At 42.4% G+C, this 14994-nt stretch overlaps 1 protein-coding gene across 9 annotated transcripts in view; it reads left to right on the top strand.

Annotated features, from left to right (window-relative positions):
• Positions 1-14994, top strand: part of NSD2 (nuclear receptor binding SET domain protein 2) — a 102812-nt gene that overhangs the window by 24338 nt on the left and 63480 nt on the right. For 3 of the 9 annotated variants that reach the window (XM_037386636.1, XM_037386652.1, XM_037386594.1), the window contains exon 1: positions 1235-1496. The exons of 1 other annotated variant lie outside the window; for it this stretch is intronic. The gene's annotated coding sequence lies outside the window, so the exon portion shown is untranslated. Of the gene's footprint in view, positions 1-1234; positions 1497-9857; positions 9974-11229; positions 11415-14994 lie in introns of those variants that run through there. 5 more of the 9 variants (XM_037386645.1, XM_037386604.1, XM_037386618.1 and 2 more) reach the window with 4 other exon arrangements.

Raw genomic sequence — 14994 nt, 5'->3', positions numbered from 1 at the left:
AAGTAATTAACACTAAGTTTGCACCCTTCAGCTGTTTGCCATGCTAAGAAAGGTGCACCCACAATTAAACACACAGAAAACCGCTGAAAAACATATAAAAGTAAATTAAGGATAACGTAAAAGAAAATTATCAGAGCTTTTCTGTATCGGATGGTGTGATTTCACCCACTATCCAGAAAATACAATGCTGGTGTCCCCCCTCCTCCGCCCTTACCACCTGTTTACCTTTCACAGGAGTTGCATTAGGCCCTTAGTGACCAGGTTAATACAGTATCCGTAACATTGAGCAACTATATTCAGCCTTGTGCAGAAAACACGTTCTCTGTGCGCCACAAATCCTTTACCAGACCACCAGAAGCTTGAAAGAGCTGTTACCTGCTTTACATTATCTGGTGCAATGGCTCATGAGAATATTTGTTCTTACCATAACACGACATTACTTAATAATTTGGCCTAAAAAAATTGCTGTGCTTTCAACTAGGGAATTGCAAGCACATGTACTTGTTTTGATGCAAATGCTAACCGCCCCCCCCCCCCAAAAAAAAAAACCCACCAAAAAACACACCAACCAAAAAAACCCAACAACACAACAACCACCAGACCATACTTCCAGAGGAGACAGCCTGGTAATTCACAGCCAGGTGCATTTGGATTCTTGCAAGTATCCACCATCCTCAGAAATGTGTGCAGAAAGGCAAAACATTTGGCTTAAATCTGGGGTTTCCAAGAGCGCACATGTACACTGCAGAGCCCAGCGGGTGAGGAGGGCACGTCCACCAGGCAGCGCGACCCACGGCGAGCATCCCTGAACCCACCGTGGACAGAAAAAATACCAAAAAAAGTATTCGAAAACAAGTGCTTTCCACCGACCTCTGCGGGGCCGGCGGGCCCTCGACGCGCTGTCGCCCACCTGAGGCCGTCGCCACGGCAAGCCAGCCCCCGCCCCCCCGAGCGGGCCGGGCCCCACACAGCTCCCGCCTTCGGCCCCACCTCGCCCTGTGGCCTTCCCTCCCCTGGCACCCGGCCCGCCCGCGTCCTCCTCCTCCCCCCCGCCGGCAGCGGCCCCATCAGGGCGGGCGGCCCCATCAGGGCGGGCGGCCCCATCAGGGCGGGCGGCCCCCGGCCGGCCCCCGGCGGGCCCGCAGCCGGCCGCGCTGCCGCCGCCGTCCCCGGGGGCGGGCTGCGGCCCTCTGGCTGGCGCTGCTCCCGGCCGCCGCCGCTGGGCCGCGCGTGCGGGCGGCTCCGTGCGGGGGGATTTGAAACAGCCGCTCCAGGGGCAGCGCAGCGGCGGCGGCCAATCAGCGGCCCGGATTTTTCGCGCTGGTTCTGGCCGGAGGAGGGGGCGGGGCTGCCGCGCAGGATCGCCGGAGCCGCCGCCGTTGCCGCCGCTGTTGCCGTGTCGCTTCAGCTCCCGCCGCTGCCGTTGCTCCCCGGCACCGAGCTACCGCCGCCGCCTCCGCCCGGCTCTCGGGGGAGAAGGATGCGCTAGGGCACAGGTCAGTAGGCCGGGAGCGCCCCCCCCCGCCGCCTCCCCGGGGAGGGGAGGAGGCACCCGGGGCACGTTCCCGCAGGCCCCGGGCGGGAGGCGGGAGCGGCGGCGGCGAGGTTCCCTCGCTCGCGGGGATGCTGCCGCCCGGCTCCGCGCCTCGCCGCGGTCACCGGGAGCCCCCTCCCGGGCTGGGACCGCGGGCCCTGCCCGGCAAAACGCTGTAGAGGCGGCGTGGGGGTCGGGGGTCCCGTCGCGGGGCATCTGCGCCCCCCCGCTGCGGCCCTTCCTCCCGGGACTGCCCGTCCGCCGGGGCTGCGCTCCCCTCAAACTTACCCCTGGCGCCCCGCCGCCTCCATCGCCCGCCCCTGCCCGGGCAGCCCGCGGCTCCCGTTTCCCCGTTCCCCGGAGGAGGGTTTTTTTGTTCGCTCCCCCCCCCCCCCCCCCCCCCCCCGCCTTCTCTCCACCCCCCCGCCACCCCCCCATTACCTGTTCCTCGCTGAGGGGCTGCGGTCCCCCCCGCCCGCCCCTCGCCGCCCCCCGGAGGCTGCCGCAGGATTTCTGCTGCTGGCTGGGCCTGACTCGGGTGGCGGAGGAGCGGAAAGGAGCGATGCCGAGCCCGAGTCCCGGCTGTTGCAGCTTCATCCTTTCCCCCCTTGCCCTCCTCCTCCTCCTCGGCGCTGCGGGAGGTCGGGGGTGGCATGAAGGGATAAGGGAGAGGTGCCCACCCGTCCAACTTCCCTCCTCCGCGGAGGGGGGGATCAATCAGTGCAAATCAGAAAGAAAACCGGAGGGGGGGGCACGGGGACGACCGGTGGGGGGAAAAGAAAAAAAAGCCTCCCCCAGGGTTTAAACCGCCTCCTTAAGGGGTGGGGTGGCTGCAGATGTCCCCCCCCCCCCCCGTGGTGGTGAGGCTGTGGGGAGGTGGAGGCTGCTCCTGCCCCTTCCCTCCGGGTAGGACTGGGATTGTACGGCAGCAGGAGTGAATGTAACTCTGGAAATGTATGGAGGGGGAAGCCATGTTTGATTTATTTCTCCACTAAACACTGGTGTGATGATCCTTCTACTTACACCGTTCTGCAGTCCATCCTGGACCTGTATGGGAGGAGAGCCTTGTTAGGAAAACGGAAAGAAAACATTCCTGCGAAGGCGTGCGGGCTCGTTGGCTCAATCTTCATTAAGTATAAGAGGATAGGGCTCTTGTAACTTGAATTGATATTTGTGTGGTAAAAGAGCCTGGGGAACTTGTATTCCCAAGGCCATAGTTACAGCTCATCCGCTGTGGCTTTACCGCTCTGGGGGTGGAGAAGGGAATTTGCCATACTTCTTGAATATATTTATACTTGCTTTTTGGTTATGCTTTTTTTAAACATGTCGGCTGAAAGGAGGAGTAAATACTAGTAGAAGTACAGAGGCAGTAAACACCGTATTTAAACAGATTTCAGAGAAAATGGGCCTCTTGCTAACAGCCATTAAACAGGCAAGAGGCTGGTATCAGTCATTGCCCATGTATTTTGTGTGTGTGAATAGTTTCTTATTGGCATTTGCATTAAAATTGGTTTGTAATGAATCTTAAATTTAGGAGCTAGTGCTACCCTCGCTGAGTAAGCCAAACGAGGTCTGGTTTAAAAAAAAAAAAAACAACACAAAAAAACAACCCAAAACCCAAGGAGGGTATGTTTGGCATTTAGCCTTTTCAGACATCAAAGGAAGGTAACTGTAAATGCTGTAGGGTGGCAACGAAGTTTGTAATAGATTTTGCAAAGAGTCCTTGCTGGTGGTTTATGCATACATATATGCTTACTAGGATTCCTTAAATATGGAATGTGTGGCTTCAGCTGCAAGAATAAATTGGCTCTTCGTTAAAATGTTTGATATTAGTAGAATCTCTGTAAATTTAGTGCTGAAGCTATGATTTGCTTATTTTGCTGTGGGAATTTTGCTCAGGAAATGCAGCATATCAACCTTAATAAACTCCTCAGTTTCACAGTGTGGTATTATTTGACTATTGGATGTAATCATTGAATAAAACCACTGTTTTGCAGGACTTCTCAGGGCTCAGTGCTTACAGTATATGCAATTTTTGGTTGTTTCAGTAAGCATCTATATCCCATATATTAAAACATGCTGGGTTTTTCATGGAGTATGCAGCCATCAAAAAATATGACAGGTTTTTTTCTGTATTTGAATATAAAAGGTCTGGATATTCTTGGAGATTATATGGCTAGTTCCTGTGAGGGTTATAGGAGTATCCACCCTCATACATACTCAGAAGAATTCAGATATTAAAAGTACAGTAAAACCTACTAATTTATCAAATATTATATGAAAATGTCAGAAGAAACTAGGTCATTATACTTTAAGGGTATAGATTTAAAGTAGTTTAGAAAATGGAATTTAAATGTAAAATATTTCTTTTTAGTTCAACGGGAATCCAACAAATGGCTAATAAGAATAAAAAAAATTGTTTTAATATCTGTAGGGCTACGTGCTTTTTCTGAAGCCAGTGGTTTTGCAGAAGAGACTATTGCATTTTAAATTACTGCCTGCTTGCAATAGAGTGAGTATTTGTTTTGGACTGGAAGCAAAAATTATTCTTGAGGGGGTTGCTTTCTGATATTTGGGTGGTGAAATGTATGCATATGGGTTTGTATACATATATATGTGTGTGTGTGTGTGTGTGTGTGTATGACTTTCTGTCCAAAGCATTTCACTAACAAAATAGCAAAGGAATGGCAAGAAGGGATTATTTTTCAGTGTCCTATTGTTTGTGGCCCATTCACCTCTCACTTTTGGACTGAGCCTGCTTTTTGTTCCACCGGTGTGTCTCTGTTTCCCAAGTGAGGCCTTATTTCTACAGACTGATAAATGCGTGTCTTTACTTGTGGTCGATCAAAGCCTATTGACTGCATTGGGACTCCATGCGTATATAAAGATCCACCTGCTCTGCTCAGATTACTGGGTCAAGGATGTAGTTTATGATGAGAAGATAGAAGCACAATTCTTGCAGCATTTTGGTCACCTCTGGTCTTTTCTGCGTACGTAACTACAAGACATCTCCTAGGTTTTAAATGTAGAAGATGGTTGAATGCATGGAAATTGCAAGTATTTTCAGTGTAGAACAAGGTAAAGTGCCTAGCCTTGCCTCGGAAAAATATTTTCATCTTTTCCCAAGTGTACTGTGCTGCACAGTGGAAAGTATCCACCAAGTGCTATTGCTAAAAACAACAGATACCCTACCATTCAGTAATCAAACACCACTAAGAAATGCTTGGTAGGAGTAATAATAATGCAGTCGATGATGATGGCATATTTTAATACTGTGCTTGCGACTATACTATTTTAGTTCTTTCATTACTTTTCTGCAAAGAGACATGAAATGGCCTTATGGTTGAGTAGAAATTAGACAGTCTAGTATAATTCTTGAATCTAGCCTTTGGACGAAGGAAGAATGGAGATACTGAAGTGGATCTAAGTGGTTAAGTCCATGTTTCTAGGAAGCATCGCTTTCCAGTTAGGATGTAGCTTGGAGAAATGTCTTCACCAAGGATATGCTGGAATCTCGGTGGTGTAAATGAGAAAGGCTGAGATGGACTGGCACCAGGATAAGCGGTCAGGTGGTAAAGTGGAGAGAGAAAATAATGTCCCATCAGAGCTTGGCATGGGAGTCCAAATTTCTTTGGGTGCATAAATGTTGAGGACTTGAGAGCAAAGGGGTGGGTGAGGAGAGAGCCTTGTTGACGTGGCAGTAGTCACCCCGCAGCTTGTAAATCCATGTAGCTGGTTGAATGGGTCAGTTAGCTATTTTATATAATTAATGGTTACTTAGAAGGCTTTGGTTTCAAGAACGTTCTTGGAGGAAAAGAGAAACTACCTACATTCCTCCTTCACTGCACCTTCAAATTAGCTTCTCTGTGACCTGCAGTCATTGGAGGTAATAAGCACTGTGTAAACATATTTACTTTTTTCCTTTCAGTTTACACTGACAGAAATTACAAAAAAGTGATATGTCAATTGCTATTTTAAATGTTTTTTTCAAGTTGATGGTGTCTAGCATAGTTATTTTATATTTTCTAACACCAGCAGGAAGGGAAGTTTTTAGAATGTGTTAGAAGGGAAACTTAGACCATACTCTATCCTGCTGCCCTTCTGGTGAATAGCAAGCTAAAAAAATATGCAGGATTCCTGGAGAACAGATCATATATACTAATACCTTATGTATGGTGATGATAGGTTAATGCATAGTCCATCATGCATTACTTTGCTCACAGGCAACTCTAAACTTTAGCACCAGATAATCTATTGACTTTCAAGTACATTTGAAAAGCTGCTTCTGTCTGAAGCATATAGTAGGTTACACCATAAACTGAATTTTACAAAACACATTTTGTGTGCAGTAAACAAATACCTGTTAATCATGGTTGAAACTAAAGCAAGGTTTCTAATGTCCTCCTTGCTAATGTTAAGAAATAATATCATTATATGGAAATTGTTCAGGTAGTACAATGGTGTGATGAGCTACATATTGAAAGTAGATGTTTGAAAATCTTTTTCAACATTTCATGGCAATAAAATTAAATTTACTGAGTATGGCAAAGTGAAGCATCAGCCTGTATGTATTTCAGAGCATTCTTATGTTGGGTAAAATTACTTTGCTGTGGAGCACCATTGATGTAGGTTCTTGCATTTGACATAATTTGAAACTAATAAAATATGTAAGTGACTTAAAGCATGTGTTAAATTGCAAGGGTTACTCAACAGGTGATGGCTCTGTTTCTAGTTTGGTCCCCATCCTTTAAACTTGTCCTATTTTTATCTTTGTGCAAGATAGCAATTTGATCTTGTTTTAAACTTTGGTATTCAGCTCCCCAGCACAAATTGGAGCTATTTTATATTCATCCATATTTGGGGTAAGGATACATATGTGGTAAATGACTGGAAAACTATAGCATGATGTGCTGTTGAAATAGGCTTTCATAGAAGCTTTAATATTTTTCTTCTGCTGTCTGTGAAGGATATTGTCAGTTTTCTGTGTGGTCCTTGGGAGAAGCACAAGGCGGTCTTGTTCTGTTGGCTGACAGAGATGGCCATTTAATTGTCTTTGTGAAACCTCTTCTGGCCTGTGCCTCATATCAAAACACTAAAATAATGGCATCTCACATCTGTGCTAAAGCACACATTAAAAAAAATAATTATGTTTTAAAATAATAATAATCTTTAAACATATTTGGCCTTGAGGGCTAACATCAGGATTCCGCATTTTATTTGCCATAGTTGAAAACATAATAGAGAGTGAACCTTGTCCTGTTCTCTTGAGTTCTGCCTTACTAAATAAGAGATACACCAAGGAGCAGAAGGCGAAATACTTTGTAACACAAATACATTCAAGAAAGAAGTCTGAGGTTAGGAAAGATTTTTATTAGGAATGTAATCTAAACACCATTTGAAATATTTTGAAAAGCTACTGGGGAAAGAATAAAAGAAGCAGTTGGAAGGAGATGCAGTAATACAGCCTCCTGTCATAGTGTTTGGGACCCATTTCATGTATTTATTCATTATAAGTTGAAGTGTAAATGTTCCTGCTGTGGCACGGGTGAGTCTGTGGAGCTGAGGTTCCCAAGATCGTGTATCAGATAAATCAGTTGTGGAACTTGCCAGCCTTGGTGGGATGCCATCAAGGCAAAGAACCTGACTGCACTGGCACTCAGAAACATCTAAATTGGGGAGTTATCTCTGTAATAAAGAATGTCCAAATTCTAGTCTGATAATAAAACCAGGGGGATTTAAGCCAAAGTATGAACCCTGGGGAGCAGTGTAGGATGAAAGGTATGAATATGGATCATTTTGATATATGGAGTAGTTGCCAAGAACTTTCAATCAGATACTTCTGAATGAAATTAATGTGATTTTTCTGTGGAAGCAGAATGCAGACCATCAGAAACTGTTTTATAGTAGCGCTTCTGAACAAACGGGAAACAAATGCTGTGATTGAATGTGGAACATGGCTGAAATTCAGCAATAGTGCAAAAAACAAGTAGTAGAAGGTGCGTGTACAATATCTGTTTGTCAGATGAATGCTTGGCACAAGTGGTAGTGATAGCTGAGTCTTCAGAAAATCTGCAAGTAAGGCTAGCAACTACAGTTGCTTACTATGACTTACTTCTACAGTCAAAACTTTAGATTTTCCCATGAGAAGTGGGTACAACAGTATTTGTCTCAAGAACTATACTTGATAAGGCCATGAAGTAATCCACACTGCTAGTGCTATGCTGAGAGAAAGGATGTCAAAAATGGCAAGAGATACCCATTGCAAACCTCTCAACACAAGTTTTGGAAAGTGAACAAGAAGGAATTGGTTTGTTGGACAGGAAAATGTTTTATCTTTCTGTCTCCAAGTTAAATGGGTAAGCTACGCTGTACTTGCAGAAACCTGAAACTTGCCTCAAATTCCAGACTTCATACCTGTAACAGTTACACTAATTGCTCTTTTAGAGAGATTTTTTGAAGTAGACATTGTGAAAGAAATGGAAAGGGAATTAAGAACCATGCGAATGTTGGTGATGCGTTTCGGCAAGAGTACATTAAAGCGCCAGCACAGGGAAGTACTTCAGATGTCTGAACCAAAAGCCACTTAATAGCAAGTAGTTAGGTTTGTTTGGAGAATGTCTAGCATTCCAGGTCTCAGGTCTTGAGTGTTCCTGGCATACGTCTACCAGTTGGGGTGTATGCGTGTGTGTTTTGCTTTGAGGTAATACATTGATAGAATAACTAACATAGTCACATGTATATAGTTACGGTCTATGTGTAAAGTAGACCAGAATTAGCACAGTATGGCCGGGATTACATTGTAGATGTAGTTACATTGATCAGATATGGATATATACAATTTTTGCCGGAAGGTGCAAGTCTATAAGTAAAATTCCATAGTGCCATTGAGTCAGTGTTAACTACCTCAGAACTTCACCTTGCAGTTCTTTACTTAACGTTATGGGATGTGAACAGCAATGTACTGGATGAAAGAAATCATGCATATTTTTACACGTTACCTGCCTACATCTGAGAGGTGCATTATCAGTGCAATGTGGTGTTGTTTTTATAAACAACAGAAGACATGGCCAAATACTGCTCTATCATAAAGATTATCATACTGTGCTATGTATACATATAGCTAGGCTTTTGTTGTAGTGACAAGGCCTCATGCATTACCAGTGTCACTATGCTGCTCTTAGAATTATTCCAATGCACTAAGTGTGCTTCTGGCATCTAAATCTATCCACTTGGGTGAACAGGTTTTAGTGTCATGATAGACAAAGATAGAGTTTTAAGGGTCTAGGCAAAATTATTGTATCTGTATTAAAATTAGTTGCTGTCTGGGCTGATCTGGGCAACACTGTTTATTTCTGTAGAGGTGTAGCTGGTAATGTTTCGTTAATACTACAATTTGATTCATTACTTCTACTGATAACTTAATTTGTGGTGTCATCCCCGATTTGATCTTCCCTTCTCAGAATTTGCATAATCAGAAATTTTCATGATATTCTCAGTGAAGCCTCAGGCAGTTACTGTGCTGTCCTTACTACATGCAGAAATAAGGGCAGAATCAGTGGCCATAGTGAAGAGGAAACCAACAGGTTATAGTGCATTTATCTGCTGCAGTGAGTATTATGTAGAGCCAGAGGATCCAAGTCTTGAAGGTGTATGGTGCAGTGGAGGTAGGATGCTGAAAAGAAAAAGCAGTGGGATTAAAAAAGAGGTGGGAAATCAAAGTAGGATTGGACCAGATGAAAAAGCAGTGTAAATAAGGAACTCTGCACCTAACTGCTAAACTATTTGAGATTGCATTTGGTTCTTCATTTCCAGGCTAAGTAGAAGCCAGATGCACAGCTCTGGCCCACCTGAGAGGCAAAGACATCATCTCTTTGGTGGGTAAAGACCTAGACTGGGTGAGAATTCTAGCTATATTGAATTGTCGAGTCCTGTTTTGCTGGAGAGGGGCCATTCCCCATTCCCTTCAGCTGAACCATTTGGAACTCTCCAAGAGACAGAAAAGTTTCAAGTTTGCATTTGAAAGCATAACTTTTGGGTTTTTTACTTTTACCTGTTAAGCAACTGTTGAGGGCTACCTTTTAGTGTTTATTAAATACTTGTGGTAAATCTAGTAGTTCCTACCTGCTTATCTGCAGAGGAGAAGCTTCTATTTGATACAGTAGTATCTGTATTCTCTCTTCAGACAGAAATTAAATGTTTTAAAAGAATATGAATTTACTCAAATCTCTCTCCTTCCTTCACTACCCACCTCCAGCAGCAGGAGTGGAACTGACAAAAATTTCTGCAGCAGTGGAAAAAGAGTATTTCTTCTGATTTTGAAGAAAACCAATTACTGGGGAGGAGTCCTGTTACAGCATCTTCTAGCCTTATCCTCAGCAGCAAGGGCTGGTTGCAAAAGCTTTTCCTGAGGAGAAACAAAAAGTCAAGTGCTTCAGTTCTGTAAGCTTGCTTTCTGCAGTAGCAAGTAACACTTAAAGTGATTGAATTCTTCACTTGCCATTCTACAGTTCTTAACTGTACAAGGTGGTATTGCCTATTGCCTTCACTTGTTTCAATTGATGAAAATAGACTACCAATTAAGTTCTAAAATTTTATCCATTGGGGGAGGAAGCAAACCCAAAACACCTTAGAAAAGATCAATACTGATTATTTTTTTTTTTTTAAATAAATTGAGTGGCAGGTAAGTGTAAGTGCAACTCTTAAGTACACTAACCTTTTTCACATAAGTTTCAAATTGCTTCATTTTTTTGTTGAAATGTATATTATGTCTCTATATAAACATTATTGGGTACTCTAAGTGTAAGGAAATGTTCATATACTCATTTAAAAATACTTCATAGGTTAGCCTTGCTAGCTGTCTGGTTAACTGAAATCATTGTACATCTACTGCAAGACTAATGAAGTCTTTACTTCAGGTGCTTTTAAATTAAAAATTGTCTCATTTGGACTAAAGTTTCCTTTTTTCTTTCTTTCCTAAGACTAGTGGTAAATTTGTAGAACATTTTGGTATAATTATTTTCAGTTCCCTGCCAGCTCCTACAGTAATGGTTTTCTCCATGAGAGATAATGTTTTTGAATTTCCTGGATAGAGCTGGTTTATAACAATTTTCGGCAAATCTACATGCAATTTTCGGTTACACATTTTCTTCTAAAATTAAATTCTGTTTAGATCCTGCAGCATTTTTCATTATTTTAATACAGTGAAGAACAGTTGCAACGTACTGCATTAATGTAAATATGCTTCTACTGCTGTTTGATATTTTAGGGGGTTTATGCAAGATAAAGTGTGTAAGCATACTCAATTTTTCAAATGTATTAGCAAGAAGGTATTGTAACTTTATTAATCTCTTCAAGTATTTTGTCTCATTCTGATCTGAAAATAGGAATAACCTTTGGTCTTAAAATTGATGAGAGAATGGAGAAGGTTTATAAGAAAGCTATCTTTATGGACAAAAAGTAGCAGCCATCTATTTGCTTTTTTAGTGCCAGCTGAAAGCCTGATCTGTAGGTAATAAAAATAGCTTTTGTGGATAAAGTTTTCTTACTGTGAATTTTTATTTAGGTATGTTGTCTTCCACCCCCCTCACCTCAGAGTAAATCACCTGAGAAATGGCTTTAAGAAAACTCTTAAACAAAACAAAAGTGGTATTTAATAGTGATGCTTGTTGTTGATTACTCTTCGCTCCCTTTGGCAGAATTGGAAGGAATGGACTACTCCATTATTTCTGACACACAAGAAAAGCATCTCTGAAATTGCAGCAGATGTGGAAGAAATGAATAATAAATATCACATAAATGATAGTGGCCTGGACCATGAAGGAGGAATCTGACACACAGACTGTGTTTGGCTCATGACTCCTGTCAGATGATGGACCTTCAAGTAATTAATAACATTACTTAAAATGTCTGCAGAATAATTTGCCTTATATAGAACTTTTGTTTTTTAGTATGAAAGTAAGTACAAAGCTATCACAAGGGGCGTTCGATTGGCATTGTCCAATTAAACTATCTAGAGACCTACTTCTGTTAAGTTATATCTTTTGCTTACTGAAAGCTATTTGTTCACAAGCCAAAAGATTATGTTTATTCAGCATACTCCTTGGCTATCATGATTTTTCCTCCTTGTTAGCAAAAATGGTACTTGTTGTGTTCACCAGACAGTCAATATGGGATGATACTAGCTTAAGGTCATTAGCCGCTACTAGCCTGTGGTGCTTTTGTCCCCTTCCTTTCCCTTGCCTCCCTCGGTTTCCTTTTCTATAGATGCAGAGTCATCTGGAAAAGATAAGGGATTGCTTTTGTTTCTATGTGATATGGTGGTCTGGCATGAGTGCGCTTAATTTAACTACCAAATTAATCATATGCTCAGCTGCTTCAGGACCTTACTCTTATAACTGATGAGCCAGATCTTGTCTGTGATCTATGAATTCATTCCTTCATGTTGTGTCTTACAGATCTCCTTGCATTAACTCTTAAACTCACAGTACTGCTTGGGTATCGTTGCTAATCATTTTCTTTCCTTGCTGCCTCTTCTTTTCTACTCTATTGTCGTCTTCTCACAGAGAGCCTAGTCCTTTTTCTTGCTTGTATTGTGCTGCCATTAATTTTAGATAGCAAAGGTTGTACAAAATTTAACTAGATTTGATTTTGCCCTTCTTTCTTAACCCTTTATTATTCCCATGTGTAGCTTTGCTAGCTTTTTCCATTTAATCAGACCCCACAATGTAGCTTATTTTTTTACAAGGAGGACTGAGATGCATATCAACAATTTCCTTCCATCAGTTGTCCTACAGATGGTGACTGACCTGCAAGTTGCTCTCACCATGTCTCACCTCCCCAGTGGGACTATATTTGCTTGCAGGTACTCGCATCGATTATCTTTGCCCATTATTCTGCCTCTAAGTTTAAGCCTCTTCTCATGTGGCTCCCTTAAATCTTTGTTCAAACATGGTCTGCTTTCCATATTCTCTAATCTGTATCTAGTGATTCTCATAAATTGTACAGTCTGAAATTACTGCCTTTGTCTTCTTTTTCCCGGTTACTGTCAGTCAGGGTACATTGACTTCCTCTTATACTCCTGGATTTGTTGTCTCTCTAGGCTCCAGTGATTCCAGGGGCCTTTTTCAGTGGTTTCAGCTGTTTTTAGTGACGTGTTAGTGAGAATCATTAACTGAACCTTCACTCCCTCAAGTTCTAGAATCTGTATGCTGTGTATCTTTGGATTTATTAAGCAAATCAAGGAAACTCTTAGAAGTTCAGGATCTTTCACTGCACGGTCTTCCTGGTCTTCATATTTTTGCGGTACAGAATTACTACTCTTAGGTTTATTAGCTAGAAAGTCACTTGAGTTCTTTGAACTGTCTTTTCACTTAGTTATTTACTGGTCATCGTCCAGACAAGGCCCTGAACAGCTTGATCTGCATTGGCCCTGATTTAAGCAAGGTGGTTAGCACAGGTGATTCGGAGGAAATCCCTTCCAGCCTAAGTTATACTGTGACTGTGGTGATTTTTATGTTTTTTAGCTCTTTAGCTATCGCTTGTTTTTATGCATGCAGTGTGTTGAGTTTGAGTTACACCAGTAACATAGTCTAATTTGATTATTTGTTGCTTTTTTTGAGTTGTCCTGGTCTGCCTCAAGCTTGGTGGCTTTCTAGCTTAAGGAAGTAAGTGATGAGAGTAAGAGTTATTAGTAAGCAGGACAAAAAAGTACTAGTAGAATTACGGATTAAGACAGTTACAAAATGCAGATGTCTCGATCCAGACACCAGACCCTGATGAGAAGCTAATGGAGCCATATTAAAAAACGTTTTTCAGCTTAACCGTGTAGTTGATGCACGGGACAAGTCCCACGAGGCATTTTTGGTGCTGGTCCTGCTGTGCGCCGCTGTGATAGGCAGCAGTCCGTCAGGCAGCGCGGTGGGGGCTGAGGTGCTGCCTGCTCTGGCGGGGTCTGGCAGCCACTGGAGGGCGTCGGCAGCCGTGGAAAAGCTGCTCGCCTGTAGGCTGGCTGGCTTTTGGGTAGGGGGAATTTAGATGCCCACCTCAAATCTTTTTTACGCTCTGATTTACTCTGTTAAGAATCTTGTGGTGGGGAAGCACAGATTTTACAACTCAGTGTTTTGGGCGCTTTTTTTTTATTATTATTGTTATTATTAAGGAATTTTGCTGTCATCTCCGTAACCATAAGCATCACATGTTCCGTAATGGGTTTGCCTTTTGCCTAGAGATTTACAGAATTTGTCATCAGTCGTTTCTTAAATATGATTTCAGTTAAATCTGCTGAATCACAGTTTGAAACATGGCTGTATGATTAACTAGGTTGAAATTCTGTCTCATGTCTGTGTTTTCAGAGAAGGTCTTGTGAAAGTACATGAGTTCTCTTTCAGTTCAGTGAATTCTTTGTTCTGTTCTGGTGGAATTTTGAGTTTGCTTTTACCTCTGACTCCTCTTCAAAAGAGTTAATACAGTTGGCTGGTTTCCATTCATTTTATCAGAGATTTTATTGGTAATTCAGACTTCATCTTGCTAAAGAAAGATTAGAACCTTTCCTGCCACAGTTTCACTTGAAGTTCAGGTATACTTGCTCTCCTTACTTTGTTTAATACCAGCTTATCAGACTGTTGCTTGTCCCTGGAGAATGATTTTCATGTCTTAAATGAGTACATGGCTTGTATGGAGAGGTACCCTTGCATCGTGTAGGGTACCTTAGAGCAGCATGTTAGGGAGATTCAAGCATTTGCTAAGGAGTGATGGAGCTATGATTTTTAGATGTCTTACTTTTTCTGCATCTTTGTGGATGAACAGGTTTCATGTTGGCCAGTTGCTTTGAGTTCAGGCTTGACACCATTAAGAAGCTTTGCCAGACTAAGGCAATGCTCACTTATAAGAGTTTGTGCATTGCTACTCCTGATGTAGAAGTAGCAAATACGCAAGTTTCAGAAATATACCAGTTGTAAACATTTTAACGGTGTAGCTTAATAATCAAGGTGGTGAGATTCAGAAGAGTTTTCTTCCATAGCAACTGACAATTCAATAGTTATTCATCATGGTTTTTACTGCACTTTTTTGGAAGTGTATGAGACCAGATTTGATGAATTTTTGATTCGATGTGACAGTTCTTGGACTTAATCATATATGAAATTGGTTACCTGAGCATGCATATGATGATTATTGTGCTGAGCTTTCATAATATTTATGATGGTGTATTTCTCTATATCATGTATACACTGGACCTGGTAATAGGAAGAGTTTATGCATATGAATTTTAGAAATGAAAACAATCATCTTGCTTGGTCTAGGAGCGCAAAGGAGTCATTCTGCCATTCGTTTGCTGCAATAATATAATGTTTAAATGGGCTGGGTCGGCTTTTAGAACCCTTGGAAAACCTATCTAGGGCAGATAATAGTGCAGTTCTAGCTTGCTGGATGTTTTCACATTTCTGTATAAAAAGTGAGTGTTT

The sequence above is a fragment of the Falco rusticolus genome, chromosome 1 (assembly GCF_015220075.1).
Source record: "Falco rusticolus isolate bFalRus1 chromosome 1, bFalRus1.pri, whole genome shotgun sequence".
In the NCBI taxonomy this organism is placed as follows: domain Eukaryota; kingdom Metazoa; phylum Chordata; class Aves; order Falconiformes; family Falconidae; genus Falco; species Falco rusticolus.
The sequence above is the reverse complement of the archived record's forward strand: the minus strand, read 5'-3'. Positions and strand labels throughout refer to the sequence as shown.